Source organism: Macrotis lagotis, chromosome X (genome assembly GCF_037893015.1).
Source record: "Macrotis lagotis isolate mMagLag1 chromosome X, bilby.v1.9.chrom.fasta, whole genome shotgun sequence".
NCBI lineage: Eukaryota > Metazoa > Chordata > Mammalia > Peramelemorphia > Peramelidae > Macrotis > Macrotis lagotis.
In genome coordinates, this window is record NC_133666.1 from 563,340,362 (window position 1) to 563,359,142 (window position 18,781).

Consider the following 18,781-nt stretch of genomic DNA (forward strand, 5'->3'; position numbering starts at 1 on the left):
AAATCTGTACTTATAAAGTCCTTCAATTCAGAGACTGAGAGGAAAACATGAGAGTGTATATCGAGAAAACTCAGAATAATGAATTTATAATTCAGTTCAACAAACATTTATTAAGTAGCTACTACATTTGTAAGGGGCTAGTGAGGTGGTGAGATAGATAGAGTGCCAGACCCAGAGTCAGGAAGATTAAACTTCCTGAGTTCAAATCTGGCCTCAGACAGTTACTGGCTGTGTGACCCTGGGCAAGTCACTTAACCCTCTTTGCCTTAATTTCCTCACTGAGTTTAAATCTAGCCTCAGACACTTACTATGTGACCCTGGTCAAATCACTTAACCCTATTTACCTTGGCTTCTTTGTCTGTAAAATGAGCTGGAGAAGAAAATTGCAAACCACTCCAGTATCTTTGCCAAGAAAACCCCAAGGGTCACAAAATGTTGAACGTAACTGAAATGACTGAACAACAATATGTGCAAGGTACTCAAATCCTAGAGAGAAGACAAAAATTCCTGCCCTCAAGAAGCTTGCATTCCTTGGTAGGGGGAAGAAAGATGTGAACTATAACAGAGATGAACAGTTTGAAGAAGAAATCATTATTATTTGGGGGCATTTAGGAAAGTTTTGCCATGGAGACCAGCACCTGAACTGAGTTTTGATGGGAGATAAAATTCTAAAAAGAGATATGAGGAGGGAGTGAATTCTAAATATGAAGAATATCTTTTGCAAAGCACCTTGAAACAAATGACTGAGACTTAGAGGAGAAAAAAAAGAAGCTGAAAAGATGTGGAAAAAATTAAAATGAAATGAGTTGCTTTGCAGAAAGGATGATGAAGACTTTTATATTGTCATAAATATAAACTTGTTTTCCTTCACCAGCTTTTCTAAGTAAGTTGAATTCCAAGTGGCTTTATGTGAGTGAAAAAATCCCCAGCATCTTTTCTATTTAGAAATGTTATTTGCCAATTTCCCAGATGAAATTGTTTTCACCAATTTAATACTAGAAATATGGGTACAATTTATACATTCCAGCATTAAATAAGCATCTGTGTCCTGCAACCACAAATAAATTTGTGTCAACTCAATGTTATTATAAATCCCTGTTTTTCCAATGTCCTATGGCAAGGTAGGGGAGGCAGCTCTGGATCTGTGATGTCATTAGCAAAGAATTGCTTGGGATCACACACAACCCATATATATGGGAAGCAGAACTGGAGCTCATTTCTAAGGTCCTCTATTCTAGATGTGATTACAATTGAAATTCATTCAAATTGTCAGCATTACAGACATAAAAGTTGATGATAAAAACAAATTCTTGCCTTAACAGTTTATCTTTTTTGTTGCCAGTTCAATTGATGTTTGCCCCAGTTTCTTGGATTATGAAAAATGTTTAGTAAGATTTTAGTATTGTCTTCATAATATTTATATAGAGATTAAAATATTAATTCAGTAATTAATGATATCTTTTATATGCAAATGTGTTACTGATTAATTCAGTAGAATTTATGCAATAAGTTATTTTCTAATTAAGGCAATAAATTTATAATCCTGTATAGACTTTCACTCCCATTCTGCATATGACTAAGGACAAATAATGGGAAATAGCTGACTTTTTCTAGATGTCTGTATCCAGAGGCTATAAAATGGTGCAAAACATGTAGACATTTAACTTATGACCTTGGTGTGATGGTAGCACTAAACTAGGTAATCCAACCAGATGCAAAGAGATAAAGTGAAGTCATGCTATATCTAAGTATCAAAGATTTTTACATCTGGAAAAGACCTTAGAGATCATATAGTCTAATTGTATTTTATTGGTATGGAAACTAAACTTTAAGAAACTTGCTGAAAGTCATGTAGTTAGTGACAAATCCAATTAAATCACCAACATGGCTAATTTCCAACTATTAGAAGTCATATTTAAATATATGACTATCCTCATTTGAATAATTGTTTAGTGAAATCATAGATTTAATCCCTAACCCTAAGATGATAGTTCTGTATGAATTTGGTAACATCTTGGAATCACTTTAATCTGAAAGCTACTGTGGCCTCAGTTTTATAAAACCCAGGCTAGTAACTAGCAGCTAACAACAAATAGTACTCTATACAGTAGTCATAATTTTATTATACCTTAAGAGATGTTTTTAATCGATGAATTCAAATCATTTTACAGTTACACACGTGGAAAACAACATATATTTTTAGTGACTTTGTAGTAAAGACAGAATGACCAAATGTCAACATTTTAAGCATAGTCCTCCCACTCAGGGTGGAAAGGGACTATTGTATCTCCATGGATTGTCTTCTAGGGTCTTCCTAGTATCCATGATGATTTTAGTTCAGACTGTGAAAGCTGAGATGAAGGTTGAGCCAGAATGGATTGAATCTAGGGTTAAGGCAAAAAGAGAAAAGGCAAGGTTAATAAAAAAAAGTGGCAAGGAACCATGAGGTGAATTGAAATAGATGGCCTTTGAGGTCTTATCCATCTGTCAAGTACTGTGCTATTATGAATGAAGAGGAGAAATACATTCAGAAAAGAAACTTAGTATTTGAGGTGGCAGTCCATTTTTTTTACCTATGTTGGCCTCAGTTATTTATTTCTTTCAATTGTTCATGATAGGAATTTTTCTAGAATAAAATGACAGTCACAAGTAAACATAAACGCATGCTTAGGAAAAAGATCTACATAATAACATAATTGATATTTAAACAGAAGCAAATTGGTGAAACTTGGAAAACACTAGACTTAAAAATAGAAGGATCACATTTCAAATTCTAGTCCTTACTTTCATTGTTGATGATCCTGTGCAGGTCACTTTGTTTCTCTGTTTCCATTCCTTCATTTATAAAATGGTTTTTACCTGACAAAATTGTTGTGAGGAAAATGCTTCATTAACCATGAATTTCAGTATTGTGATGGTTCTGTAATAGCTCACTATATAGCTAGCTGTGCTTTCTGATTTTTTTTTATAACTCTCACCCATGTCTTCCAATAAATGTTCCATAGTGTCCAATCTGAATGCCAGAAGATTTCTTCTTGGACCCTCACAACACATAGCTATCAATTCCTCACCTTTGCTGCATGGTTGGCTAATCTTTCTAGTTATATATCCCTCTGTTGATGTCTTTTGTAGTGATCTTAAAATTATTATTTAAATTAATGATGATGATGAAGATTTTCCACTGATTTATCAATTCATGATTTTTATTGATTATTCACAGCTTATACTATAAGGCATTAGAAGATCTGATCCTAGCTCTTAAAAAATCCACCGTGAAAAGTAATGCTCAAAATTTAATAATTGTAACTTAATTTCTAATGTTATCTTGTATCTATTTAATGGAAAAATTTGAGGGGGAGTTTGGTATATTTCTGAAGTTTTGTGTTTTTAATGATTGTTAGGATCATAATAACAAAAAAATTTAAAATTAAATAATATATATATATAATATTAAAAGGGTTTAAACACATTTTAGTGGATTATTCTATATGATATTTGTTTTCCTAACCATTGTTTGCCTAGAGTAGGGGTTCTTTTATATGACTGAAATATAAGAATATTAGTATGTTATGCTCAAAAAGGAAATCCTAGATGAGGGACATGAGTTTAGGATCATACCTCCTGCCTATGAATATGATTATATTGGAACCAATTCCTAAAGGAACTAGAAATAGAATCCAGTAGCAACTGGCTATAGTAGAATATATTTTTTTTAAAGTTTACTTATTTTATTCTGAACTTAAGAAATAAAAGAAATAAAAAATGACAATTTTACCTAAACTATTATTTATTCACTGCCATCCCAATTAAATTACCAAAAATGTATCTTACTAAATTAGAAAAAAATAACAAAATTAATTTCAAAAAACAAAAATTCAAGAATATCAAAGGAACTAATAAAAACATAAAGAAATGAGGTTTGAATATATTTTAAATGATTAGGAAAGGCACAGTAAGCTATTGAAATAAAAAGGTTAGTGAGAACACTAAGAGTATGACCTCAGAAATCAAGGGAGAAGTATTTGGGAAGAATGGGTGACTATAGTGTTAATGACGAACAAAATTAAAAGTTATTTCACTTATTCAAAACGAGGTCATTAGTGACTTTTTGAAAGAGCAGTTTCTTTAGAATGGTTTGGAGGTAACATAGGTTGAATAGATTATGAAGAAAGTGAATAGTGAAAAAGTGAAGGTGTTGGGTATAGGTATTAGCATGTGCCTGGACACACCCTGCCTTTAACATGTCTTAGGGTAAATATTATTATATCTGTTTTATTTATAATGAAGCTGAAATGAGGGAAGTTAAAGAATTTACTCATGGTTACAGAGTTGAGGTATTTCTAATAAATTCCAGGATCTCAGAGTTGAAAAAGATTTCCAAGAATAACTATTTCAACTCATACCTGAAGGAAAAAAAATCTCTTCTACCACATTCCTCAAAAGTGATTACTTTGAAAAAAAATTAAAAATTTTTTTTTAAAAAGCCTAAAAAGAAAAAGAGTGAAATTACCTAGCTGTGCAGCCTTAGGCAAGCCACTTAACCCCATTTGCCTTATAAAAAAAGCCTAAAAAAACAAGTGATTACTTTGGAATATTTCTAATTTTCTAATTGTAATATTCACTTTCACTTTGGAATACTTCTAACTTTCCCTTTAGAAAGCCTAAATTGTCCCCTCAGTCATGTCTACCCATTAGTCCCAATTGTTCCCTTTGAGTTCAAGCAAAAAGTCTATTCCCTCTTCCATATGGTAGATCTGAAGATATTTGAATTGGCCATTATATCCTTTCCTCTTCTCCAGGTTAAATATTTTCAGGTCCTTCAAATAATTATTATATGATATATTTTCCTTTTGTCATCCTAGCTTCCATTCTCTTTGTATTCCATATCATATCAATGCCCTCCCTAAAATGAGGCACCCAGAATAGAACTAATATTCCAGATAAAGATTGAGAAGGTCAGAAAACAGTAAAATTATCACATCACAATCCTGTACACTAAAAGGACATGCTATGTGCTAGACCTGGAGACATCAGACTTGGTTTTTAATCATACCTTAGCCACTCTCTATCTGTATTACTTGAACAAATAACCTCACTGGAGATATGTAAAATGAAGGGGTTGGGTTAGATGGCCTCAAAAACTCCTTCCATATCCATCTCTGATATCACCATATTTTAAAAAAATTATTATTTAACATTCATTTTTAAAACTAGTTTCAGATTCTATTCCTTCCCCATTATACCTGTAAAGTCATGTAAAACATATTTCCATATTAGCTGTGTTTCAAAGAGAAAGAAAGAAAAATAAAGTAAGTGAAAAATAGTCTTCAATCTGGACTCAGAGTTCTTTTTCTGAAGATAGTATTTTTCATCATGGATCTTTTGAAATGTCTTGGATCATTATATTTATTAGAGTGGCTAAGTCTTTCACATTTGATTAGTTGATTGTTAGAATACTGTCCTTCCTTTGTACAGTGTTCTGTTTATACTTACTTTATTTTTCATTCCAGATTTTTCTGAAACCACACCTAACATATGATCCCATTAATGCAGCCTAAGATGACTTTGGCTTTTTGGCTATCATAGAATGCTGCTGACACATATTGAGCTTATTGATCTAATAAATTTTTGCCTCTTTGGGCAAACTACTCTCTAATTACACTTTGCCCATCTTGTACTTGGGAAAATGACTTACATTTTTACCCAAATTGTAAGAATTTGCATTTGTTCCTTTTAAATGTAATCTTGTATTTGGCTCAGTGTCATAGTCTAAGATCTTTTTTGATCATGATTTAGCTTTGAATCAATTGCATATTTGTTAAAAATTCCATCTACAGTGTATCTCTGTCTAAGATATTTATAAAAATGGCAAACCACAGGGACCAGTTGAGCATTGTGGTAGACACCTGTGATCCCTATCTTTGGGGGAGGCTGAAGCTGGTGGCTCATCTGGGCTTGGGAGTCTGTACAACAGTAGTGCTAAAACCCATTGAGTATCTATACTAAATTCAGTACCAAGTTATGAGTCACTAAGAGCAAATAAGAGGAATTAGGCCTAAAGGGGGAAAACTGATCCCAATCAGAAATAGAATAGGTCAAAATATGTGTGCCCATAATCTATGGCCTCTGAAATTCTAGCCTAAGTTAAAAAATTCAAGTCTCAAAACAAACTAAAAATATGCATGGTACCAAGAACAAATCTCCACTAGAGTCTTCCTTTTCAGTTGATATCAAACTATTAATAACTATTCTCTGAGTCTGGTCATTCAACTAGATCCAATAAACTGAACCATTATCTGGTTTATACATCTTGATTTCACTCATAAGAATGACATATGAAACTTCAGCTGCTTTGCTAAAAATCTAGCTAAATAATTTTCTTAGCTACATCTTTCCTCTAAGCTAGTGACCTTAGCAAAAATAGCAATGAAATTTGCTTCAATTAAGTATTGCTAACTATTTATAACATTTCTTTTTCTCAATGTTCCTTCTAGATTTTTATCAGTAATCTAAGTTAAGTTCAATTACTTAAAGTTTGTAAGTTCTTCTCTTCTCTTCCCTTTAAAAAAAATGGAACAATGAATGGCCTTTCTCAATACATTAACTTTTTTTTTTAGTTTTCCTTTTGCAAGGCAAATGGGGTTAAGTGGCTTTCCCAAGGCCACACAGCTAGGTAATTATTAAGTGTCTGAGCCCAGATTTGAACCCAGGTACTCCTGACTCCAAGGCTGGTGCTTTATCCATTACGCCACCTAGCCGCCCCCAATACATTAACTTTTAAATATTGCTGATAGTGACTAAGCAATCATATTCATTCATTCATCATATGTTTTTAGTACTCTATGATGTAGTTACTTTAGCCCTTATCATAAGAACTCATTCAAGATAACTAGTTGCACTCTTACTGTGTTTTTATATCTCCTGAGCATCAGCCCCGTATTACCCATTTTCATTTTGTCCTTCCCAATCCAAAGGTCTGTCTGTCTCTCTGACAAAGACATAAGAGCAAAATGAGAGTTGAGTTTTTTCTTTTTTCTCTGGAATGAATTATCATGCTGGCCTCCTCAATGGTAGTCACAATCTTTTTGAACATCCATTTTCTAACTAGTCATTTGAGCACAATAGACCAAATGGTCATTCATTCCCTTCCAGAGACCTAGCTGATTCCTTTCAGCTTTAAATCTATGATTTAAAGATCTAAGTTATAGAAAATAAATATTTCAAAATGGCTCCAATCTTCTGTGCAGAATATTGATAGATACTTTTTTCTTTGGGAGACTGAAAAAAAATCTTATGAAACAATGATTTAAAACAATTTTGCAGACATCTCAAGCAGCTGTTTCATATTGAGAAGAGCCAATTTTATTCCATGTCTATTCTAATAACAGTACTAATCATTGACCTTTTATTTCATCATCATCATCAAAAAAAAAGAAGCATTTTTTAGGTTCCTGGGTCAGTAATATGCTTATTTCACCTAGCTTTTTAGTTTCCATCATATGCTGTATAAAGAATGAAAAGAACCTTGAATAGTCATTTTATCTAAATACAATGCCAAGTTTGGTAAAAACTGATAAAAAGACAGTCTGCAAATTCCTCTAGGGAAAAATAACCTTTTAAACTAATTTTATGATCTTCAAATAAAAAAGAAGTGTCTAAGGACACATTGAAATCTTACTTCAGAATCTGGGGGACATTCCATGAAGCGTGGTTGATTGGTAATGACACAGAATTTTAAAGTTAGAAGATCTGGTTTTAAATTCAGACTCATATCCTTACTCACCAGCTATGTGACCTTGGACAACTCAGCACCCTTCTGAGCCTCATTTTCCTCATTTGAAAGATGAAGTATTGAAACTAGATGATCTATAAAGTTGTAGATTCTAGGAGAGGTACTATGCTAATTGAGAAGCCACTCAGTGGTAAGTATCACTTTTTGTGATAGTCCTCTTTTCCCCAATAAAGTTTTAGAAAAGAAAAACTAAATCAAACCTACTTTTTGTTACCTTTAGATACCCTTTCCTGGAAATCAGATAGTCCAACTCTTTCCACTAGTTAAATAAGAAAAACTTCTTCCTTTCTGACTAGATAGGAGAAGATAGTGGATGATATTGCTTCTCTCTAAATATGCTTTCCTTTAGCAATTTCATTTACTTACATGACTTCAAACTTCAGCCATAAGCTAGTGACAGACTCCAAAATCTAGGTCTTCAGTCCTGATCTCTCTCCTCTGGCTCCAAACTGTCATCTTCAACCACCAATTCTTGTATCTTCCACATTCACAAATTCTCCTCAATATAGTATGGTTACCATACCATCCATGTGACTCAAATGAAGTCTGAAATTATGAATTAGTGAGAATGAATGATGATGAATGAATGAATGAATGAATGAAAAAAAACACAATCTGTGACCAGAATTGTGCTAAACATTGGGGATACAAAAGAAAAAAATCAGACTATCCCTGCTTCGAAGGAGCTTAAGTTCTTTCTAATGGGCGAGATGTATAATGATGTGGTAAGCAGGAAAGAGGCCCAAAGCTCCAGAAAATTATAAGGATAACCTAGGAATAGGAGCATGGCTAGGACTTTCATGAAACTGTGGTCCAGAAATTTTATTCACCTATTTGGACAGGGTGACTCAAGAAAGACACTTCTAGAGGGAAAATGGTTAGAATTTCAAAGGCATGGTCTATATAGTCTGGGAGTCAGGGCAACCAGTAAAACTAATGAGAACTGCATGTGCAGTTCATTTGGATTCCATCTTTTATTGCTTATTGAAAATTTCATAGTAGTTTTAAAAGCACAATTGACTTTCCTTTTCAAGAGTTTGAGAGTGACTGTTAAAGGGCTGTTAAAATTTCTTCTTGGATCTAGTGCTTCTCTAGTGATAATTGAGCTATCATGCTGATTAAAATGCCACATTGTTAATACAACTCTAGCCAAAGTAGCAGAGTAATTACTATGATGGGAAAGAAGATCTGTATCACTCGTTTCTGGAAGAGGCTTAGCCTTGCTAGTTGACCACCCAGCTCAACCAAATATATTGCTCAACTCATTTACTTTTAGACCAGGTGGTTTTCAATAAAACTAAGCCTCAATCTTATCAGCTGGTTTTCTAGCTGAGATAAAAGATCTTTTGCCCTAAGAGGGTCAAGCATATAAAAAGAAAGTCATTCCCACTTTGGCTGACCTTGTTTATCTGCTAGACATTAGGATCCAAATGTAGAATTTCTCATCTTTTAAAACTGAGTCTGCTGCATACTACAAAAGAAAGGCAACACATTTATTTCAGAATTTTCCAGGCTCTCCCTTTTATGAACTAAGGGTTCTCACACAGGATTTTCTTTCATAGATTTGACAGAGGCGATTACTAGCCAGAACATAAAAATAAAATAAATACCTAGCAATATATTCTAGTCACACAACTGGTTCAACTAAATGCTTTTGTTCTGGGTTGGAATTAATATGCATAATCTATGCTATTTTTTCATTTCTTTTTGTGCTGTTGTTTCCTTCCTGTCTTCTATTAACCCAGAAAATGAGTCATTTTAAAGCATATTTTCAACTGATCTATACAGTATAAACTCAAAAAAATGAAGTTATGGGCAATGCACTATGCTAAGGTGAAAGAATAATCACAAAATTATATAAATGATAAACTAAATGGGATCTTAAAAATCTTTTAGTTCAATAAAAATTGAGGACCAGAGATGGGAAGTGAATTTCCCAAGGCCTATAAATTTGAAGGGTATTATTATCACAGGGGACAGTATAGTGTATAGGATGGAGTGTCAGTTTTGTCATTAGGAAAACTTGGAGTTTTATGTCCTGCCTCTAAAACATATAGGATGTGTGACCTTCTATAACCTCTTAGTACTCCAGTAAACTCTTTGAGGCTAAAAATTATGGATACTTTCTTGATCTGCATTGGTGAAGATCCTTTTCACAATAGGAATTCTTCACATTGATAATCCTTTTCTTTCTCTTCCTTAAACCTTGAGTTGCTTAGAAGCTCTCTGGCGTGAGAAGGATCTGTCTGAAACATACTCAACCAACTCTGGAATTATCCATACTGAGGCTAGGCCCAAGACCTCTAGAAAATCCTTTTGGGGCACTTTTCAGATCTTCATTCCATTTTGTGTTTATCATATTGTCTCAGGTTGGTAGGGTATGATTACAGTAGAGTAAATCTACCTGAGCTAGGCTACCTAAGCCTATCCCCCCCTTCTGTGGAAACAAATGGAACATAGGTCCCTTGAGGTTAGAGAGTGGTTTAATTGTGTCTTAGGATCTCCACACCTGGCATGGTTCCCTAGCCCAAAGTAACTTCAATAAATTCTGGTTTGATTGATTTGAATTGAATTTGAGGATATTCTGTAACACTAACCTTTCCTCAGTTTCTGTTATTAGAAAACAAGATATTTTGATATTCCTGGTCTAGTTTGGGGACTATTCCAAGCCATGTAGAAGAGAGCTTCTCTTCCCTTCTCCATGTAATTTCTAGTTAATTCAGTTTCTCTATTGGTAAAGGATATAGTTGGCTCCAGGGACTTATACTCAAAATACTATTAAACATTTAAGGGAATAAGTACTATGCAAAGTGTGGAGAAGTCTAGAAGAAGTAGTCAATAATTCGTTATTAAATGTCTGCTGTATATAAGGGGAGAAGGGGTGAGGGCTGTGTGTGTGTGTGTGTGTGTTGGAATTAGATACAAAGAAGTATAAGAAAGAGTATGATCTTTAACCTTGAAAACCTCACCAATTAGAGCAGGCACAAGACCATTCTATTTCTAATAGTCCTCTGCAGGGCCAGATTCCCCAGTTCTGTTCCTGCATTTCAACTTGCTAACTCTATGATCTTTAACTTGTGAGCTCTTTGAGGACAGGAACTGTCTTTTGCTACTTTTTTTATCATCTGTGCATATCACTATGCCTGGAAGAGTAGATCCTTAATAACTGTTTATTGATGAATTGATTGACCTTGAATAAATTCCATTGTGATTCTCATTAGCATGAACCCTCCAGGGTTTTTGAGAAGATAAAATGAGATAGTGTATGTAAAATCCTTTGCAAACCTTAATATATTTTATAAGTACTAGCTAACTTTTATTATCTGTACCATGAAGGGAATCACTAAATAATCTCTAAGGAGTGCCCTTTCAACTCCTAGGTTCTCTGAATCAAATTAAATCTATCAGGAGGAAAATATACATAACACTAAATGGAAATAAACCTGACAGCTATTTGAGGCTACAAGATGGAGGCACCAGTTTTATAAAATTGAAGAGATGTTCATTCCCTCACAAACCTCTAATTGCCTCTGCTTTCCTGTGCTATATTTAGTTAATGTTGATGGAAGTTGCTCCCTATGTTTCAGACTGGTTTTCTTCTGGGAAATTAAGCACATCTATACCCTCTCAGCTTTAACCTTCAAGATTTCTGAGCCACCTGTGACAAAGAAATAAAGCTTACTAATGTATTGGCTTTCTGTAAAGATCCTCAAAGCCATCCTTTCCTAAATCTATTCAAGCCACAGGATCTAAAAAATAAACATGGACCTTCTTACGTCTTTATTAAGGCTTTATAAAGAAGTACTAAAAATAAAGGTTTAATTTGATTCAGAGAATGTAGGAGCTTAAAGGGGCTTCCTTAGAGATTATTTAGTGATTCCCTTCATGGTACAGATAATAATAATAATAATGTTAGCGAGCATTTATAAGCCACTTTCAGGTTTGCAGAATGTTTTATACATATCTCATTTTATCTTTGGGTACTATAGCCCTTTTTTGTTGTCCTTTATAATCCATTGGTATAGCATAATAATATGAATATTTATGTATCTAAGTGATTATATAAATGAGGCATTTATTTCACTTATGAAAATTGTGCTATTTCTCTTTTTTACTTGTTTAGCTTACGTTTGTATTTAGGAATTGTTCTCATATACAGGTTTTAGGGTGACTTAATAATATATTGCACAGGAAGGATGATGTAAGCTTAATGAAACTTTATTAAGTTTGAGAATCCCAAAGTTATGAAATTCATGTATACTTTCAAAGGTTTCTAGGGGTCAGAGCAAGATCCCAGTTATGTGAAGCTCTCCCTGAATCTAGTTTATATGTGAACTAGTTGACAATGGAGGGTGGTTGGGGGCATCAAGAAATTCTCCATATAGAAAGCAGTATTTGAGTTAAATTTTAAGGAGAATCAGGGATTCTAAGTGATAGAAGAGAGAAGTTAGAGCACTCCGGGAACTGGGGGGACTTGGAAAACATCTAGCTTTAAAAAGTCATTGCATCTAGGACCATCTCCAGTCTTCTTGATCCTTAGCTGGCCTCTGGACCCAGATGACTCTGGAGGAGAGAGTGAGTCTGGGGTCTTTATACAGCATCCCCCTCATTTAAATCTAATTCATTTGCATGTCATGGCATTACCTCCCTGATGTCATGATCTTCTTTGAGAATGAAGGACAAACAATAACCCTGTGAATAATATATCTACCCACTGCTAACAAGTTGGACTATACCTTTAGCTTATTATGTACTGTCTTCTAATATCAATTATCTTCCTACACCACTTATCTTTCATATTTGAGGCTGTTATGCTCAGTAGATTCCTCTGAAGAGCAAGAGCTCAGTCTTCTCCTTTCTTTTTTCTCTCTTCCACTTCACATAGGACAACACTTTGAATGTAGTACATGCTTCAGTATATTGGTAGGTAGTATTTCATCTTTCCTTCTTATTTTTTCAGTCTATTAACATTTCTTCCTCATTTCTTTCACAATTCACTTCTTTCTTCAAGACCCAGCTTAGGTGCCACCTCTTACATGCAACCTTTTTCTGTTTCTTTCTCATATCTGCAAGTGATATCATCTTTCTCAGATCATTCCAGAACAGAGGACTAGATTTTTGATCCTGTGAGAACCTTTGATTACTTCTCTTTGTGTACATGTTTTATTTTCCATAAACTAGGATAAGAGACTGGGCATTTTTCATCTTTATATCTCCCTCCAGTATGTCCTTACAGTATACCACTTATTGAATATTTGTAGAATTTGACTGATTTTGGTTTCATAGTGATATGCATAAAAATATGAGAAAAACATTTAAAATATAATGTTCATGTGATATATATATATGCATGTGTATATATATATATATATATATATATATATATATATATACACACACACACACAATTTCAGTCATGTCCAACTTCTTGTGACTCCAATTGGGGTTTTCTTGGCAATATTGAAGGGATTTGCTATTTCCTTCTCTAGCTACACACATGAGGAAACTGAGGGAAACAGGATTAAGTATCTGAGGTCAAATTTGAACTCAGAAAGATGAGTCTTCCTTACTCTAGACTTGGCACTCTATCCACTGAGTCATCTAGCTGCCCTGGTGAAATTATAAACAATATTAAAAATTGTCCCCAAATTTTTACATAATCATTTCCTGTGAATCCTTTTTTGAGTATAAAGAAAAGAATGACAGTTTCAAAATGGTTTGTTATCTTTTGAGTAAAAGTTTGATTCTGCAAAATTTTTTTGAGTACATAATAGCCTCAGGTTCATAAGGAAATAACTAGCTTCCTTTTGCAGATTTGGGAGTTATCAGTTCTGTGCTCAGTTTGTCTCTGTTTCTCATTAACTTTAAGGAAGTTACTTAACTTTTTCGTCACCACAGTTTACCTGCTGGCAATGCAACCTATACTATTTCATTACCTTATGAGTGGATTCTATGGTGAAATTGGGCAAGTCTTTCTTCTTTGGTTTACATATTTAGATTTGTGTGTGTGTGTGTGTGTGTGTGTGTGTGTGTGTATACGCATACAGATGTGTATATGTGTTTGTATATGCATATTTATATGCATACAGATATGTGTGTGTATATATATATATATATATATATATATATATATATATATATATATATATGTACAAAAAAAAATGTAGTGTCTTCCTATGTTCTAAGCTATACAAATTCCAAAAAAGATTCTATCTTTCCTTTGTCTCTATCTGGACTGGGGGGGGGGGGGGGGGTAGGGTGTATTCAAGGAAGATTTAGTACCTCTGGTGTTAGGGCTGTTGAGCCCTTTCAGGGCTGCTTTCCATCTTTAATGTCTACCTGTGGCTCCAAGAAGCCGAAGTGGTACAGTGGTCATACTATGGTAAACAGTTTTGACAGACAGACAACCAGATTGAGTGTAACCAAGGGAGTCTCAAACTTATTGGTGAGTTGGTGGGAGCATGTGAAGTCTTCCGCTGGTGGAATGGGCATTTCATTCCAAGGACCATGAAGCTAAACATGTGTTGTGGAGCACCTAGAGATGATCCATCATTTGACTGAAACTTCATATTTTGCCCCAGAGGCATAGTTAATTTGGTCAACCAATTATACAGTTCCCTTCTTGATCCCATTAAAGACTTTGCAAACTTTTAATTCTAAAAGTTGGTAGAATGTTTAATAGTGTTCTATTCCAACATTCTCCAATATGGGATTGCTTCAGTATAGGTGAATTTTCTAGATAGCTGAGAGGATGGTATGAAAACATGTGATCTTTTTGGAAAGGAAAATTTTCTAAAATGTACTCTTTACCTGCCTTCTTAAAGTATTTTGAGGTAGATGGTGAGATTGATTGATCTTATCACATTATATATCAAGTACATCTCTCAATAAATACAAACACACACACAAGATGATGAGCGTTTAACATGGATGGCTAGTACTCTTAGGGATTAATGTATTTGAAGAAATCGAGGATTGTATCACTAGGAAGGCAAGATATGATCATTGTTGTCATGCATTTGACATTCTTTCCTGTGGAAGAAGGTTTAGAATTTCTTTTTTGGCCATAGAAAGGTAGAGCTGGGAGCAATTTATTGAAGCTACAAAGTGTCAAATTAACTTTCTAGATAGAGTTATCCAAAAATAGTGTCCCTAGTGGGAAGTAATTCCCTCCCCAGGCCCCTTACTAGGCAACTTCAAAAAAAAGCTGGATGACCAATTATTATGTATTAGAGAAGGGATTCTTTTGGATGGCCATTGAGTTACATGGCAACTTTGAAATTCTATGATTCAGTACACATGATTGTCCCCCTTTTTGTCTCCTTGCCCTATACCTTCATATTAATGACCTTCTGTGTTTGGCCTTAAAAAATAATTAATTTAAACGTATTAACCTCCAGAGTTTGTCCTAAGAAGGACAAATGTTAATCTCCAGAATTTGATCTCAAGAAAGAAAAAAAACAGAATTAGATTAACATATATATATACATATATGTATATATATATATATATATATATTAAAATTTCTCTAAGCTTGCTGATTACATGCAAGCATGCAAGGGGACCAGGCTAAAATAACTGAACTCCAAAAGAGAGTTTTGGAGGGGGATTCTTAGACATTTCCACTATTGGAAGGTGGGATCTGGCTTCTTCTAGCTTGTTCCTCAAGGGAGTGGCCCTCAACTCAGGATGATGCAGGCTATCAGACATTCCTAGGAAGGATGACAGAGGACTTGGAGGGAGGAATGACTCCTCCCATCTCAGGATCTTTATGCCTTATCAGTTATGTTAAGTCTTCTGCAAAGCATGTGAATCTTCCCCCTCTAGGATGTCTGCATCACCCAGTGACTATTCCTACAATGAGGAGATTCATATTTGTTATTTAAGGTCAACAATATACAATTTGACTATTTGTAAAATTTAATCCCCCCACTATTTGTTGAATGCCTATTATAAACTGGACATTGGTACAGAGAGCTCCCATATAAGACATGATTCTGACCCTAAAAGAACTTAATTCTTTTGGTTTGGGGGAGAAGGGCAGAAGGAAATTTGTTATAAAAGGCTACTTATAAGGGTGGGGGGGATAGTAATAGCTAATAATTGCTGGCTAACATGTAGTTTTAAATGTAGTACTTTAAATAAAGTGCTTTAGATGTGCTCTCACTTGCTCTTTACACTAACCCTGAGATTTTGGTTCATTATTAGTATATAGATGAGGAATGTGAGAAAGCCAGAGGTTAAGTGACATGCCTAGAGTCATACACCTAATAAGAATCTGAAGTAGGATTCAAACTCAGATCTTCCTAATTTCAAGTCAACACTCAATTATATCACAGCATATTAATGTCATTTTTTCCTTTTTTTAAAAAACATGATACTGGAAATAGAAAACATTATGTACTTTTTGATTACAGTAAAAGTACTAAGAATCCAAATTATCAAAGCAGAATTTGTGTTAATTAGTTGTTCTTTTATGTGACAACCATGAGACATCACGAAATAGCAAAAATGTCAGTAAGATGCAGCTCAAAAAACCTGTGTATGTGTTCAATGAGAGGCATGTGAAAGTCTTTATACTATATAAAAAAAGAAATACTGGAATGGAAGTGAAATAACCTGTATTTGGGTCTAGATTCTTTTAGGAACTAGCTTTCTCATTTTAGGTAAGTCATTGAGATAGTTATTAATAGAGATCATCATTTCTACAGAACGACCATCACTTTGCTTATCTGTATGTGAACATCAGTTGAGGGTATTCCTGCCGCCTTTCTCATCTTCACTGCTGACCAAAAAAGACCAAACATAAACCAGTGGAATTAGGGGATCATGGGCCACTCATCCATTATAAATCCATTATATAGCCTCATCTTTCTGCCAGTTCATTTTGTCTTCCCATTCCTAGATTTTATATCTATTCCCTAGGATGGCTTGGTCATAAGTTTAATCATCATCTATAATTACTGCTGAGTCCCAGTGTCTTGCAGCATATTCCTTATTGATATGACTATATCATCTTTCTAAATATGCCATCCTAGAACTCTCCAGATAGCTTTTCCTTGTCATGACTGCAGGAAAATCACATCAACCATTTATATTGACTCTAAATTATTTGCTATTTTATATGGGTTAACATGGATAGAGGATTGAATCTGGAGTTAAGAATATTTGAGTTCAACTATTGTAATATTAGAAACCAGGAGGGATGGAAATTCAGGGAAGCCTGGAGGTATTTGCATGAACTGATGCCGAGTGAAATGAGAAGAACCAGAAAAACACTGTACACCCTAACAGCAACATGGGGGCAATGATCAACCTTGATGGACTTGCTCATTCCATCAGTGCAACAATCATGGACAGTTTTGGGCTATCTGAAAGAGAGAATACCATCTGTATTCAGAAAAAGAATTGTGGAGTTTGAAAAAAGACCAAAGACTATTACTTTCAATTTAGGAAAAAAATTATCTTATTATGTAATTTTGCTATCTCTTATACTTTATTTTTCTTCCTTAAGGGTATGATTTCTCTATCATCACATTCAATTTGGATCAATGTATACCATGGAAACAATGTATAGACTGGAAAATTGACTTCTGTGGTGGGTGGGAGGGAGAGAGGGAAGCAAGAATGGGGAAAAATTGTAAAATTCAAGAAAATTTGAGTTCAAATCCATTTTTAGATATTTATTAACTTTGTGATCCTGTGCAAGTCACTTAACCTTAATCTGTCTCAGTTTCCTTACATGTAGCTTCTCCCTCCCAGAGTTTTCATAAAAATCAAATGAGATATTTGTCAAGTACTTTGCAAACCTTCAAGTGTTATATGTTATGCAGTTGTGGCTGCCTCATTGTGACTTATCTGGGATTTTCTTGGAGTAGATACTGAATGATTTGCCATTTCCTTCTCCAGCTCATTTTAAGATGATAAAACTAAAACAAACAGAGTTAAGTAATTGGCTGTGGTCTGAAGCCAGAGTTGAACTCAAAAAGATGAATTTTTCTGACTTCAGCCCAGGCATTCTATCCATTGTGCCATCTGGCTGCCCTAAAAGTCATAAATAGGTAGCTAATTTAGCTGTTAACTATCTGAATGACTTTCAGCAAGCCACTTAAAATCTCTGGACTGATTTTTCAATCTACAGTTATAGAATCATAGATCTAGAGATAGAAGAGATCTTATAGGTTGTCTAGTCCAACTCCTTTCATTCACAGATAAGGAAACTGAGCTTCAAGGGGATGGAGTCTTTTGCCCAAAACTGCCTGGTAGCAAGTAAGAAAGGCAAGATATGAATCCTGGTCCTTTAACCTCAAAGTCAGTGTTCTTTCCACTGCACATTGCTTTTAAGGTTCCTTCATGTTATAATATTTACTACTCCTTTAATACTGTCTTACTAATAAGGGAATTTACAGAAGTGTACTGTTTCATAAACATTAGCTTTTATGGTTTGTTAAGGGCAAATAAGTTTTCACAAATGAGTTTCTGATTCCTAAACTCTAGATCTGAGTATCAAAAACTTCAAGATAGAAGGGACCTTAGAGGCAATCTAGTTTATGTGACTAAGCATTGCATTATCCTTTAAACATAAATTCCCAACACACCATTTCTTCTAAATAAATCAACAGGATAGGCAATTCAAATAGATTAAGAAAACATACATGAGAAAAACAGTTAACAGAAATAATGAATGCCCATTTTGCTCTTGGTCATAAATCTCAAGAATAAATCAGTATTTTAAAAATTATTTGAAATTTCTAAAGCTCTTTTTAGCTCCCAACATTGTCATATGCCTTGATGAGTCCTTAATTCACTTGCAAAATTCCTGGAAATAAAGGAATTTGATTTGACTTATCTTCTGTTCTCAGACAACTTCTAAGATTTTGGTCTAGACAATGATTATGGTTCTTGCACCTCTAGGGATCTAATTCAGTACTTCACAAAAACAAACAAGAAAAAACTGAAAAAATTGAATAATAATAACTTTGTCTAAGG

At 34.2% G+C, this 18,781-nt stretch overlaps 1 protein-coding gene and 1 long non-coding RNA gene across 6 annotated transcripts in view; one reads left to right on the plus strand and one right to left on the minus strand.

Annotated features, from left to right (window-relative positions):
* OXR1 (oxidation resistance 1) overlaps positions 1–18,781 on the plus strand; it is a 567,726-nt gene that overhangs the window by 242,377 nt on the left and 306,568 nt on the right. The window lies entirely within an intron of this gene.
* LOC141498094 (uncharacterized) overlaps positions 2,059–18,781 on the minus strand; it is a 67,056-nt gene continuing 50,333 nt past the window's right edge. For both annotated transcript variants that reach the window (XR_012471555.1, XR_012471554.1), the window contains exons 3-4: positions 8,159–8,338; positions 2,059–2,384 (exon numbers count right to left, since the gene is read on the minus strand). This is a non-coding gene — a long non-coding RNA (uncharacterized LOC141498094). The remainder of the gene's footprint in view (positions 2,385–8,158; positions 8,339–18,781) is intronic.